This window comes from Arachis ipaensis, chromosome B5 (assembly GCF_059453495.1).
Source record: "Arachis ipaensis isolate K30076 ecotype BB chromosome B5, ASM5945349v1, whole genome shotgun sequence".
NCBI lineage: Eukaryota > Viridiplantae > Streptophyta > Magnoliopsida > Fabales > Fabaceae > Arachis > Arachis ipaensis.
Window position 1 is genome coordinate 120,922,509 of NC_142440.1, and position 12,324 is coordinate 120,934,832.

The 12,324-nt window shown below is 39.9% G+C and overlaps 1 pseudogene; it reads right to left on the reverse strand.

Annotated features, from left to right (window-relative positions):
* Positions 1 to 8,487: 8,487 nt before the first annotated feature.
* On the reverse strand, positions 8,488 to 11,224 carry LOC148565596 (protein FAR1-RELATED SEQUENCE 5-like; annotated as a pseudogene).
* Positions 11,225 to 12,324: the final 1,100 nt, after the last annotated feature.

Genomic DNA, 12,324 nt, shown 5'->3' on the forward strand with positions numbered 1-12,324 from the left:
GCTGGTCAGAAAGGTGTTTCCAAACACGTAAAGAAGGAGGGTGAACCTGGTGCACCCAAGGTAGGTATTTTATGTTCTCAGTTCTGATTTCGTCTATTCCTTTATGAAGCCCTTGGTTTCCTAGTATGTGGACCTGGTTTTGTACCTGACTCATTTTTGAAGCCAATGTTCCAGAGAAAGCTTGAGTTCCGTGAGGAAGAAGATTCTGACTTCGGAGAGTTGAGGAACATACGGCAGCGAGGACTCGGATCTCCCTTCAGGTTCTACACACACACCGGTTGGCAGATGACGTCACAAGATATGCCCACAGTAATATGTATCAAGCATCCCTAGTAACTTGTTATAGGAATATTATGCCATGTAAATTTTTTTTATAACCGGCACCACTTTCCAGCATTGACAGCTCCTCCTCATGGAAACCTTTTCCTTCTTTAACCGACAACGATTTACAGCGAAGTGGTTCTTTTCATGATAAACAACTATCTTTGTTGTAGCTTGAATGTGATTATGTTGTGCCGAGTAGGGTGTGATAGCCCTCGAAAAAAAACTTGATATATTCCATGTGTGCGATATTCTATGCCTAACTGCGTAGACTGATATTACGATGACTAAGTTGGCATGAACCAGGAATGAATGATTTTTTTAATGGCCATGCAGTGCATGGATATCTGTTTCTGGCCCCCTCCGGGGATGCAATTCTTTGGCCATGAGCTTGCTGTGGCTGCATATGTGTTTGCTCAAGACTTAGAACAAAGGTGCAGCCAGCCACCTCTCTCAACAGTTGCAAAATTTATTGCTCAACTCTTTTCATTCTTTTTAATTGAAACTATTCTACTATATGCTTAACATGTTTCCCTCATTTGTAGCGAGCTGCTTGTCCAAAACGACCACTGTGTCGACAACAGAGAGGCATTGTGGACACTGAGACCTGGAGAAGAGGTGGTGGATGATGTAATCAACCTTGTAGTTGCGATGTTAACAGCGGGGAAGGACCATCATCGATGGTGGCTTCCGAGGACCTTTTCAGTAAGTTCACATTCATTTCCTGAAACATTAATCCCTAATGGAAAACATGTACTCAATGCCTCATTCCTACTGGTGACAGCAAATTGCATTGCACCCAGCTTTTCATTGCAAATCTACGCTGGATTACATAAAAGCCAAATATATGGGGCTGGCGGACAACCTCCTAAAGGTACCCCCTATCGACTAATCATTTTTTTTCTGTGTTGCTGAATTAGATTGCAAGGTTGTTCCTTGACTGTACATCTCGTTGTTTCATTAACTTTTGAATACTAGATATACGTTTCCCTTCATAGTGGCTGTCATTGGTACTTGATGATAGTCGACATGTGGGAGGAGAAGCTGGTGTACCTTGACTTGCTTAAGCGTACCTCGGAACGAGAAGGAAGGATCAACCAAATGCTGGCCGTGGTGAGTCATATCCGCAACTTATGTGCTTGCTGCAACATTTTCGACCTCATTCATCGTACATTAACAGTTGCAGATTACCACATGTAGGCTAGGTTTATTGACCAAATGCTTGCTGACAAGAGTTGCTACGAAAAGCAAAATATCACCCCTAAGAAGGTGTCCAACTTTAAGGTCTTTGAGCCATTGGTCTCCCAGCAAGCTGAGGACTCGTAAGTTGCAAATCATGTTGAGACACGAATAGAAGGAATTTTGGTGATCTGATTTTAGTTATAATTTTGTTTTTCTACCGTATCTATTTGAAGGTGAAACAGGATTTAAAATCTATAAACAACCCTAAAATTATTGTCGACTTGGTAGCAGCCTGGTACATTTTGTTTACCCCTCCAGTTTGCTAAAGAATTTATATTAATTAGTGGATTAATAGGCACTATTAAGTTTTGTTTGTTGAATAATTAATATTAATAAATATAAAATTAGTCAAATTTTTCATAAATATTTTATATTTTAATTAAAAATTCTAGCATTTATATAAAATGCAACAATAATTATATATTGTATAGATATACATGATGAAAATTATTTTTTAGAAATGAAAGTTTGTACGTTAATTCCTCCCCAATTCTCGTATTATATATGTAATTTTGTTTTATAACCAAGAATAATGCTCAATTTTTAGATTTTGTTTTAACATTTCATGTATGACCTGATCCATTTAAGTAGTAACTAATTTAATTTGTAGTAGTAATTTCCTAAATGCACTGATCCATTTAGTTTAGATTCCAGAATCCATCGTGTACATACATGTTTAGTATAGTGATTAACATAGCATACCAGTTTTTGATGTTGAAACATGATTTAAAACAACTGTAACTCTAGTTTGGTGACAAAATTTAATATCTAAAATAGGATGGACTGTGGAGTTTGGGTATCTCAATGGATGACCCTCACGCATCTGTGGGCATCTTATGAGTTGGAGGTAAGGGTTATCTCATGGGTAGTTTGTTCATGTTGACTGATCCTGTTGTTGTCCTTCGTTGCCTAATTTCATGAGGGAATTATTGCTTTAGGAGGTTAACGACAGCACCCGGATGGCATTGGCCATAGACCTTGTCATGGGCAGTCACAATCCTATTGCTGAGGAAGTGGCAGAAAAGGCAAGGAGGTATTGGGATAGGTCAAACAGGGCATCTTACAAGAAGGGAAAGAGACAAGGGAAGAAGGCCAACTCCCCTACGGGTCCCTTGAGCCCCTCAATCTGAGGGCTTCAGTAGATGCCACCATCACCTCGTGTGGTGGTGGTGGTAATTTTTTTAGAATATAGTTGTAGCTGCCACTGACCTTCTTTTGATTGCTTTTTGGGTTGCCTTACTCTAGCAGACGCATTTCGCCTTATTCAACTCCTTTAGAAATTTTTTGCATGTGATAGTTTACCTTACATCAGTACTACTTAGGAACACTTGTTAGGGGTCAACAATGGTATGTGTTACCCAGATTTGGATGGCGGCTGAAGGAGTTACTTGTACCCCTGGAATTTGATTCCCCAGACTTTGTTTGGAGAGATTCATGTATTTAGTCTTCAAACAGGTGATCATGAATGCAACAAATAAGGGAGACTCATTTACAAATATACCTGATTATCTTCTCTTATTCTGGCATATTGGTTGGATTACTTATGTCAAGCAGCTTCTTGAAACTCACTAATGTCATGCTTATATTAACTACATGTTCCACTTGTTTTCATGCATTATATCATTGGAACGCACTAGAATGGCAATAATCCATGTTAAATAGCTTATTATTTCAGTGGCACATTAATGCTTATAGAGATTCTTTTCCTTAGGAATTTACACGTGAGCCTTTTCTGGTATACTATCTAATTACTACAAGAAGCAATGAGATACTTGCAAATTGTTGTATATTAGTTAGATACTTTCTTCTCCACGTCCAATTTTTTTTGGGGCCATTGCGTGGCTTATTTTCTTGATCGAGTTAGTCCCCTCAGATTCTGTTATCACTTGTGTGGTGTATAGGAAAACAAATTACATGGTGGTCAATAGAATTTTTAAGTCCTGCTTTCAAAGTAAATTCTTTTGTTATCCTATTTTATATAGTAAAAATTTAAAAAGAATTTTCGAACTAGTTAACAAATCTCAACCTTTATATGAAGATCGCACAGCACAACAAACAACGCTATCATTCTCTTTCTCTCTATCTGCTGCAACAACTTTCGTGCACTACAAGAAAAAAGGCCTATGGCCACGCTTTTTTCTTGCCACGCTTCAAAAGCGTGGCCAAAAGTGGTCAATGGCCACGCTTTTGTGAGGGTGGCGATTGAATATAGATTTGGCCACGTTTTTTCTTGCCACACTTCAAAAACGTGGCGAAAAGGGTCAACGGCCACGCTTTTGAAAGGGTGGCAATTGATTAGAGAAACAGCCACGTTTTTTTCTGCCACGCTTCAAAAGCGTGGCCATAGAGAGAAACAGGGACGTTTTAAAAGCGTGGCGACAGGATTTCATTACGGCCATGCTTACAAAACATGGCCATATCCTGGTACCACGTTTTTTTTTCTGCCACGCTTTAAAAGCGTGGCCATAGAGAGAAACAGGGACGTTTTAAAAGCGTGGCGACAGGGTTTCATTACGGCCACGCTTACAAAACGTGGCCATATCCTGGTACCACTTTTGGCACGCTAAAAAAGCGTGGCCAAAAGCTTTTTTAAAAAAACCCTAAGACCCGGACCCAACCCGGTCCCCAATCCAATTGACGCTCTTTCAACTCGGTCCCCAACCCTAATCTAGCTACCCTAATCCAGCGCACATCCCCTAGTCACTCTTCCACCAGCACCAACCCTAATCGAGCTACCCTGGAAGAGCTTAGAATCACGCCGTCACCAGCACCACCCTCGCTGCGTCGTTAGCCTCTGCTCCCTCTCCGCCTTGTCTCCTCGTCGCTGTTACCAGCATCCTTACCGTCAGCGTCAGCGCCACCTCGTCATCGGCATCGCTTGCACTCTCTCATCTGCCGGCGCTCCCTCCGTCGTCTCCCCTAACCCGTCTTTGCTGGCGTTCGCACTCCCTTGGCGCTCATTACTCACCGCGTCGGTCAGCCAACGGAGGTCGCATTTCCTTCCTCCGCACCATCAGTCTCTGCCCTCCTTCCTTTTCTGCTCTAGTGCCTTCTCAGCCAATGGAAACGGTAGAAGTTTTGATTCGGTGAACAAGGACCTTCTCCAGAACATTTTGGCGAGGCTCCCGGCTCGTTGGTTCACTTCCGCTTCTTGCGTCAGCAAATCATGGAGCTCTGTCTGCAATCGAATCCTTACTCGTCTAAAGTTCTCTTCTGCCCTTCCTTTCAATCCTTCAGTTTCCGTGAGTTTCACCTATTTCCCCCAAATCAAAACATTTCTTAAAGGCTAGGGTTAATTGAAAATGGAAATGGAGCTTCGGGGTTCTATCAGCTTGTTTTTGGAGTAAAATTTTCAAATTTATACTCAAAATGATACATGTTATGTTCTGATAAACTTGATTAGTTCTGATTCCTAGTCATATTGTGTTCAACTTTTCATGTTACACTGAAACACTTGACCGGAAATCTGATATTGTGGTCCCTGAAGTTGATCTCGGCCTCTATGCAATTGATATTCTAGATCCATCCTTGGTAATTTATTGAATTGTTAATTGATTAAACCAATAATCAACAGTTCAACATAGCCTGTTTTATTTTTTGTTATTTTTGGGAATTTTAATTAAGTGATTTGATTTGATTTTCTGCTGTTATGTGAAATGTTGTTGCAGTTTACGAAATGTATACATTCGACTGAGGTGTATCATTTCCATGATATGATTGCATGCTTGTTGGGTGTAGCTACAAGAACCACATTGCTTGGTTATGGTTATGACTTCAGGCAAAGCAATAGGTAAATTGCTCGGCCCCTTCAGCATAATATCAAGTTTAATCAGTGATTTATTTATTTGTTGAAACTGTTGTAGCTCATGATGTCATTGGCCGCTTGATGATTCAATGTTCCCGGCAGCCTGGTCTTGCACAGGTCATAGTCTACTACTTTCATGATAAAATTTTAGTTATATGATGCATATGGTTAATCTAGTTTGTTTTCTGCTTAGTTTTTTTTTGTTAAAATCTTTTTAATAGGAAAAAAAATTGTTTGCAAGCCTATGATTAGTTTATAGACCTGATTGGAAAAACTATTATGATGATTTGTTATCCTTATTTGGTTCTGATTTTAATTGTGCAAATTTTGATCTGTTTTAGAGATTTATTTGTTCTTTATCAAATTATGGATTTGGACGGTTTTGATTTGGTGTAACATGATCAGCTTTACCACTTCCTTTGAGGAGGACCGGCAGCAATTTCAATGTCGTGATACTGAAGGGCAAGGTTTGTTTTTTCCTCTCTTATCTTTCTCAGTGTTAAGATAGGAATTCTTTCGAGTTTTGAGTACTTATACTCTCCACTGGCTCTCTGTGGTAAGAAGAAGGCAGCACCACCTCCTCCTTCAAAGAAAGCTGCTACTGCTATCACTCCTGCCAATGATGAACTTGCCAAGTGGTATGGTAAGTGGTTGCCCCTATCTTCACATCCTTTCTTTTTTTGTTCTTTACCATATCCCAGTAAGCACCCACTTCTCCATGCTTCTAAATTCCAATTACTTGAACTAAATGCATCATTGTTTGATTACTTAGATTTAATTTTCATGTTTTGCGTCCTTCTAAATCTGAATCTGTTCTTGAATGGGAAACGAAAATAAAGGGCATGTATGCAGGGACAAGTAGAGGAATCAAGAATTCACAATGCAGTTTCTTAAGTTTATTGTCTGAGACAGGTACTCTTATGGTTGAAACAATGGGACTCTGCTGTTTTTGGATCTGAAATTCGAAGTACATCGGATGATGTTTTGTTTGCTTTGAAGTATTATTAGGCATTGGATATATATCTTGCATGCAGCTTTTGAGTTTTTTTTAATATATTATATATATATATCTTGCATTACAGGCTCAACCAGTGAATGTTCCAACTAGTTTTAAGCAGAGGGCAATGCTGGTGGATGAGAAAATATTAACTGGGTTCAATTGTCCATTCTCTCAAACTCTCCTTATTTTCTTGAACTGAGCCTGTCATAGTAGCCAATTTTCTCATGGCAATGAATTTGAGTAGTATCTTGATAAAGTATGTAATCAGGGGGAAAACAATGGAATTTATTCTTTTATGCCCCACCCCACCTCACTGCATCAATATAGTATCTTATATTTAGATGGATAACAAGCTGTTTGTGGCTCTGATGTGGTGTGCTAACAAGTGAAGACATTTCTTAATACATCTTTCGTTTGTTTCTTGTTAGACTTCCATGATACATGGGCCATCCTGGATGTTCGAGTGAAAGATGCTTTTGATCTAAAAAAAACCATTCAAGAGGTAATTCTGATTCTGTCCGTCGAGTTTTGGAACCTTCTCGTATTAACATGACGAGTATACCTAATTTCTGCTTAAATTGTTTCCTGAAATTTGATCTCTACCTACTTGCATTGCATCCTGCATTGCCAATTGGTTAGATTTCTTTCTCCCTTTTGCATGGTAATTCAATGGTTCCTTTTGCCTTTTTTTTGTTTCTTTTTTGCAAAAGGAAAAAAAGCACTGAGCTTGCTTGCCAATGGGGTTATTCCTTGTTTCTTCATTGTTATGTCTTTGGTCGGTGATTGTCAGCATTTTCATTATTATGTTCTGTGAAAAGGAAATGAAATCATTTTGTTGATGTTGGTGTTATTTTTTTCAGCTCCACCAAACATTGCTGGGAATCATTCTGAGAGGGGGATATTGAGCTCGGTTATGTACTTGTTGGGCACAAGGTTATAAGAAAAATATAAATACAGAAAATGAGGGACCTTGACGTGATCTTGAGACCCCAGAACTGCTATTAATTTTTCATTGCTTTTGTAATTATACATGCGTTTTGCTTAGTTAATGAATTTCGGCTGGATAGGAGGTTGAAGGGTTTTTTGTTACTGAAAAAACCTGGAAAGTTTTGTATAAGGATTAATGTATAAAATAATTATACCAAAAATTGTCACTAATTACTGTTTAATTTATCTTGTAATAAAAATTGCATACTATATTTATAGGTTTGGTATAAAAAAGGATTGAAAATAAAAAAATATTTTCTTTTTAAAATTTGACAAGGCTATCGCCACGCTTTTAAAGCGTGGCTGTATCTCTCTATCGCCACGCTTTAAAAGCGTGGCCATATCTCCCGCTATCGCCACGCTTTAAAAGCGTGGCCGTATCTCCCGCTATGACCACGCTTTAAAAGCGTGGCCGTATCTCTCTATGGCCACGCTTTAAAAGCGTGGCTGTATCTCTCGCATATGGCCACGCTTTTTAAGCGGGGCAATCTGCAAAAGTGTGGCAAAAAATAAAACGTGGCGGTAGGTCACTAAAAGCGTGGCAATAGAGCAACCGCCACCCTTTGATAGGCCACCCTTTCAAAAGCGTGGCGGTAGCTCAAAAAGCGTGGCGAAAAGCTATCGCCACGTTTTTTTCAGCTTTTCGCCACGCTTTAAAAGTGTGGCAATAGAGCTGTTTTCTTGTAGTGGTGTTATTAGAATGATTAGAACAAGGAAATTAAATTTAAATTGAAGACACTGAACATAGAAGAACAAACACAAATTTAGCACCACATGAAAATTTGGCCAATGTAAATAAATAAGCTACAAATAATTCAAGAGACGGAGAACATTTTCAGCATCAAGTACCGTGTTACATAATTGAAATAGGTCAATCACTGCATTATTTTGAAGGGGAAAATAAAGGCTTGTCACCGACGGGTTTGAGGCCTTTTAGGTACCGCTACAAGATAGTCACTCCACATGAAGGATACAAGTTATCATCATTCATCCAATGTATACTAAATATAACCACGGACGATTAAATCCAACTAGCGTAGCTTAGTTGTCTAATACAAGCAAATTAAAAAAAATGTAACATAACATTACATGTTGCCCAAAACCTAACCATCCATTCATTGCTTGGTTAGTCTCAAACTTGTCCCGAATTACTTGCTAGCCTCTCGGTAACCCTGATTATGTCATGCATCAGCTGCATCGATGACATGTACATGTCAATTACTTGCACACACCTAATGAAACAAATTTAACTATTCCAAAATGGCCAATCGTACCTCTGCAATATTCACACAGTTGTCGTCGTTATAGCACAGTGGGAGGACAGAATCCCATTTCGGTACGGATATGCCCACTCTGACCCCCCTCGTTTGGCCGAAACCCGGATTCTTCCATATCCGACTCAGCAACGACTTCTCCTACTTTAGGTGGGAGCACTTTCGACGCGTCACATCGACCCTAACATAAAGAAACATGTCATTGGTGAATCCAAATAAACCTGAAACCATGGTAGCATTGACTTCAGCAAACATATGCAATTATAAAATAAATTTTGACACAAATACTTCAAGGATGCCCCTTCCTAACCGTTACACTACGTGATACGCAAACGGCACCTAATATGGTTGTTATAACATCCACGAAAATACGTAAAAGGAACACCCTAATCCCTATTACCACTAACATATACAACTTAGGATTCCTAGTAACTGTGATAAAGAAACCTTTGCATTTTCTGTTGGTGAGGAACCTTCCGACCCCAAGTCTGCTGTCTTTCCATCCTCCTGTGGGTCTGCCTCCACATTCAATCCCCGCTTTCCGGTGCAGTGTCGCTTCGTGTGTCCTGCTTTCCGACACATGCTACAATGCCTCTTCCTACCACTCATTTTCTTAATCCGGGGAGCCCCTTTGGTCTTAACCACCACGGGATCCTTCACACTGGGAGTATCTCTTCCCTTTGCCGACGGACCCTTCTGATCGCATGCAGCCTCGATTTGTACGCATAAAGCTCGTATGCCACTCATCGCTGTGTTAAACAAACCTGGGCTACATGCAGCAACGAACGAAAACCACTACGATGCTGAGTGCAGTGCACCCTGACGTAACAGAAACCCCCGTTCACTGCACTCATCAGCTCTTCCTTCACCGTAGTTCTTCAATGATTTAGCATCCTTACGCCACCTAGTCAACACCAACCTTGATGGAATTTCCCTCGCATGCTCATGCTTTAATACGAAAAACATGTGTCGACATGGGTAACCGTTTCGCAACCAAAATTGGCAAGGACATTGAACCCTATTCCCAACCCTATCATAGAGTAACGTTAGTGGCCTACCTGGAATGCCATAGTCTTCAACTGTGTACACCATAGTCGTGGATCGGCGAACCTTTGCGACAAAGTTAACCGCACCGACACCTACAATTTCCCTCCTCACGTCCAAGAATAACTCTCGTGTGTAAACATCGGCAGCAAACTGCTCGAGTGGGTCCAAGCAAGTCGTTATCACTGAGTTGCCGTTAATGGACTTGAAGTGGGCCTCTAACTCGTTATTCCGATATTCTCGTACCATCAACTCAACATTCTGCACCAACTCAAGAAGACTGTGCCTTGAATTAAGAAACTTTTTGATATTTGCATTAATCCCTTCACATTGAGAAGTAGTGCGGAACCCGGCACAGAATTTGTCTTTTAGGTATGCATTTTCCCACATTTTCCGCTTATCATAGGTTTCCTTAGCCCAGTAACTATCATGAAGTCGGTATTCAACCACAGCTGCGTCCCACTCTGCCTCAAACTCTTCTATCTCCATATTTGAGTACAGCCACCTAGTGAAAAGTTGTCTTAAGCCTTCATCCTTCACATTCGAAGTCACGTTCTTCTCCAAATTCCAAGCACACAGCCTATGTGTGGCCTCCGGAAACACTGCCCTGATTGCTGCCCTCATTGAGTCACACCCGTCTGTCACAATCACCGATGGCTTTTTGTTGCACATTACCTCCAAGAAATTTTCAAGCAACCACGTGTATGACCCAATGCTTTCATCCAACACCAAACCAAATCCAAATATGCTTGTTTGCTTATGATTGTTCGAGCCAGAAAAGATAACCAAAGGTCTCCTGTATTTGTTTTTCTTGTAAGTCGAATCGAAGGAAAGCACATCACCAAAGTGTTGGTAATCAACCCGACTCCCACCATTAGCCCAAAACAAGTTCGCTAACATATTTTTGTCCGTCAAATTGTACCTAGCCATGCACATCGGATCCGACACTGCTTTTCCCTCTAAATAAATTATTGTGGTGTTAGCGTCTCCATCAACAATCTTCTCCCGCTTAGTCTTCTCGATGTAGTTATAGGCATCCTTTTTCGTGAAACCCAGCAGAGAATACCCCCCAGTTTGCCCTGCCATATAACCTAGGATCTTCGACGTGGGGACACCATGTCCCTGCATGCCATTAATCTGTGCCTTAGCTGAACAATCCATGTCTCTAAAGCTGTTGATCATATGAACCATCCTCATAGGAGTTAAATCATGGTTGTGATCTAGTATAACTTTTCTAACCCTCCAAATTTCGCTGACATCATCCCATAAGATTGAAAGCTTTGCGTCACAGTTTGTGCGCGTCTCCGATCTGTGGTCCTTCTTCCTGTCAAGCCTCTCGTAATGTTTGCACTGCCTCAGCCCTGCTTTGTTGCAAAAAAAACCTCCTCCTAATCACCCTGCCATTATCATCCTTTCCCGAGTCACCCTTGCGAATACCTAACCATGGCATTTGCCGTATCTCTTGTAAAACTCATACGCGGCTTCGTCTGTGCAGAACACCTTCCTAATCATATCGGCTTCGGTCAGCATTAGCACGTCTCGATATTCAGTGGCTTCTCCCTCCACCCATTCATCACAACTATCAGTTCTACCGTCTCCAATCGGTGTCTCGTTTGTTTCGTACTGTGTTCCGCCACTACGATCCTCTTGAATTCCAGCACCTCGGTTAACTCCATCATCTACTTTAGCCTCCATCTGCACAACTACACCACTGGCACAAATCAACTTTATTTGCTCAAATGAAAGGCCAAAGTCAACATACTCAAAACCCGTTAACATCAACTACACATCGTTCTTTACAACATCAAATAAAACACACTAACTGCACCAAGTAACACAGTTCTCTAGTTTTTTACTGTTGCAATAACAGAACCAAAAATATACTCTGTAGAATATATTAACTAGATAAAAAGTAAACAAACAGAACGAAACAAACAAATAGAGTTCAAATGACTTAAACTTAAGGCAGCTCATAAAATAGAAGATATTGGAAGCAAGTTCCTCATAAACTTAAATCAAGTTCTTCCTTAATTAATTGAGGCTTACTTTATTTCTATGAATCTCATTTTTTTTATTTTTCTAAGTTTGTGTCGATGGATACAAATTTACACATACTGGTATTTTCATTATTCAATTCAACTAAATTTCAAGTTCAACGCATCTTCCTCTTATAACTTGTACACATCAACACAACCATGAAAATCACAATGCTCTTCCATCCAAATAGATCAACATGCGTGAAAACTAAGATGAGAATACTATAATAACAAAAACCCTTGTAAAATTCATAAGCATGTACTATATATGAGTACAATCATAGGTACATATATGTATGTGACAAACTATCACCACTACTTAAGAGGATAGCATAGAAGCATGAATACACATATGCACGCCCTATGCATTCACATGTGTAGCAACACTAACTTAAATTACGGGATTACATTAATGTTTATACATGATTAGATTAAATTAAACAAGCTAGGTGAACATGCTAGAGAATGATGGAAGCTTGACCTCTCCGTTGTGAGAGATAGGAATAGTGAAGTTTCCAATGACTAGAAATTAAAGAAATTTAAAATAAATTTAAGCAAAAAAAACAAATAGAATATATCTTCAGTTACCAACTCCCATAAAAACTGCTTTGCAGA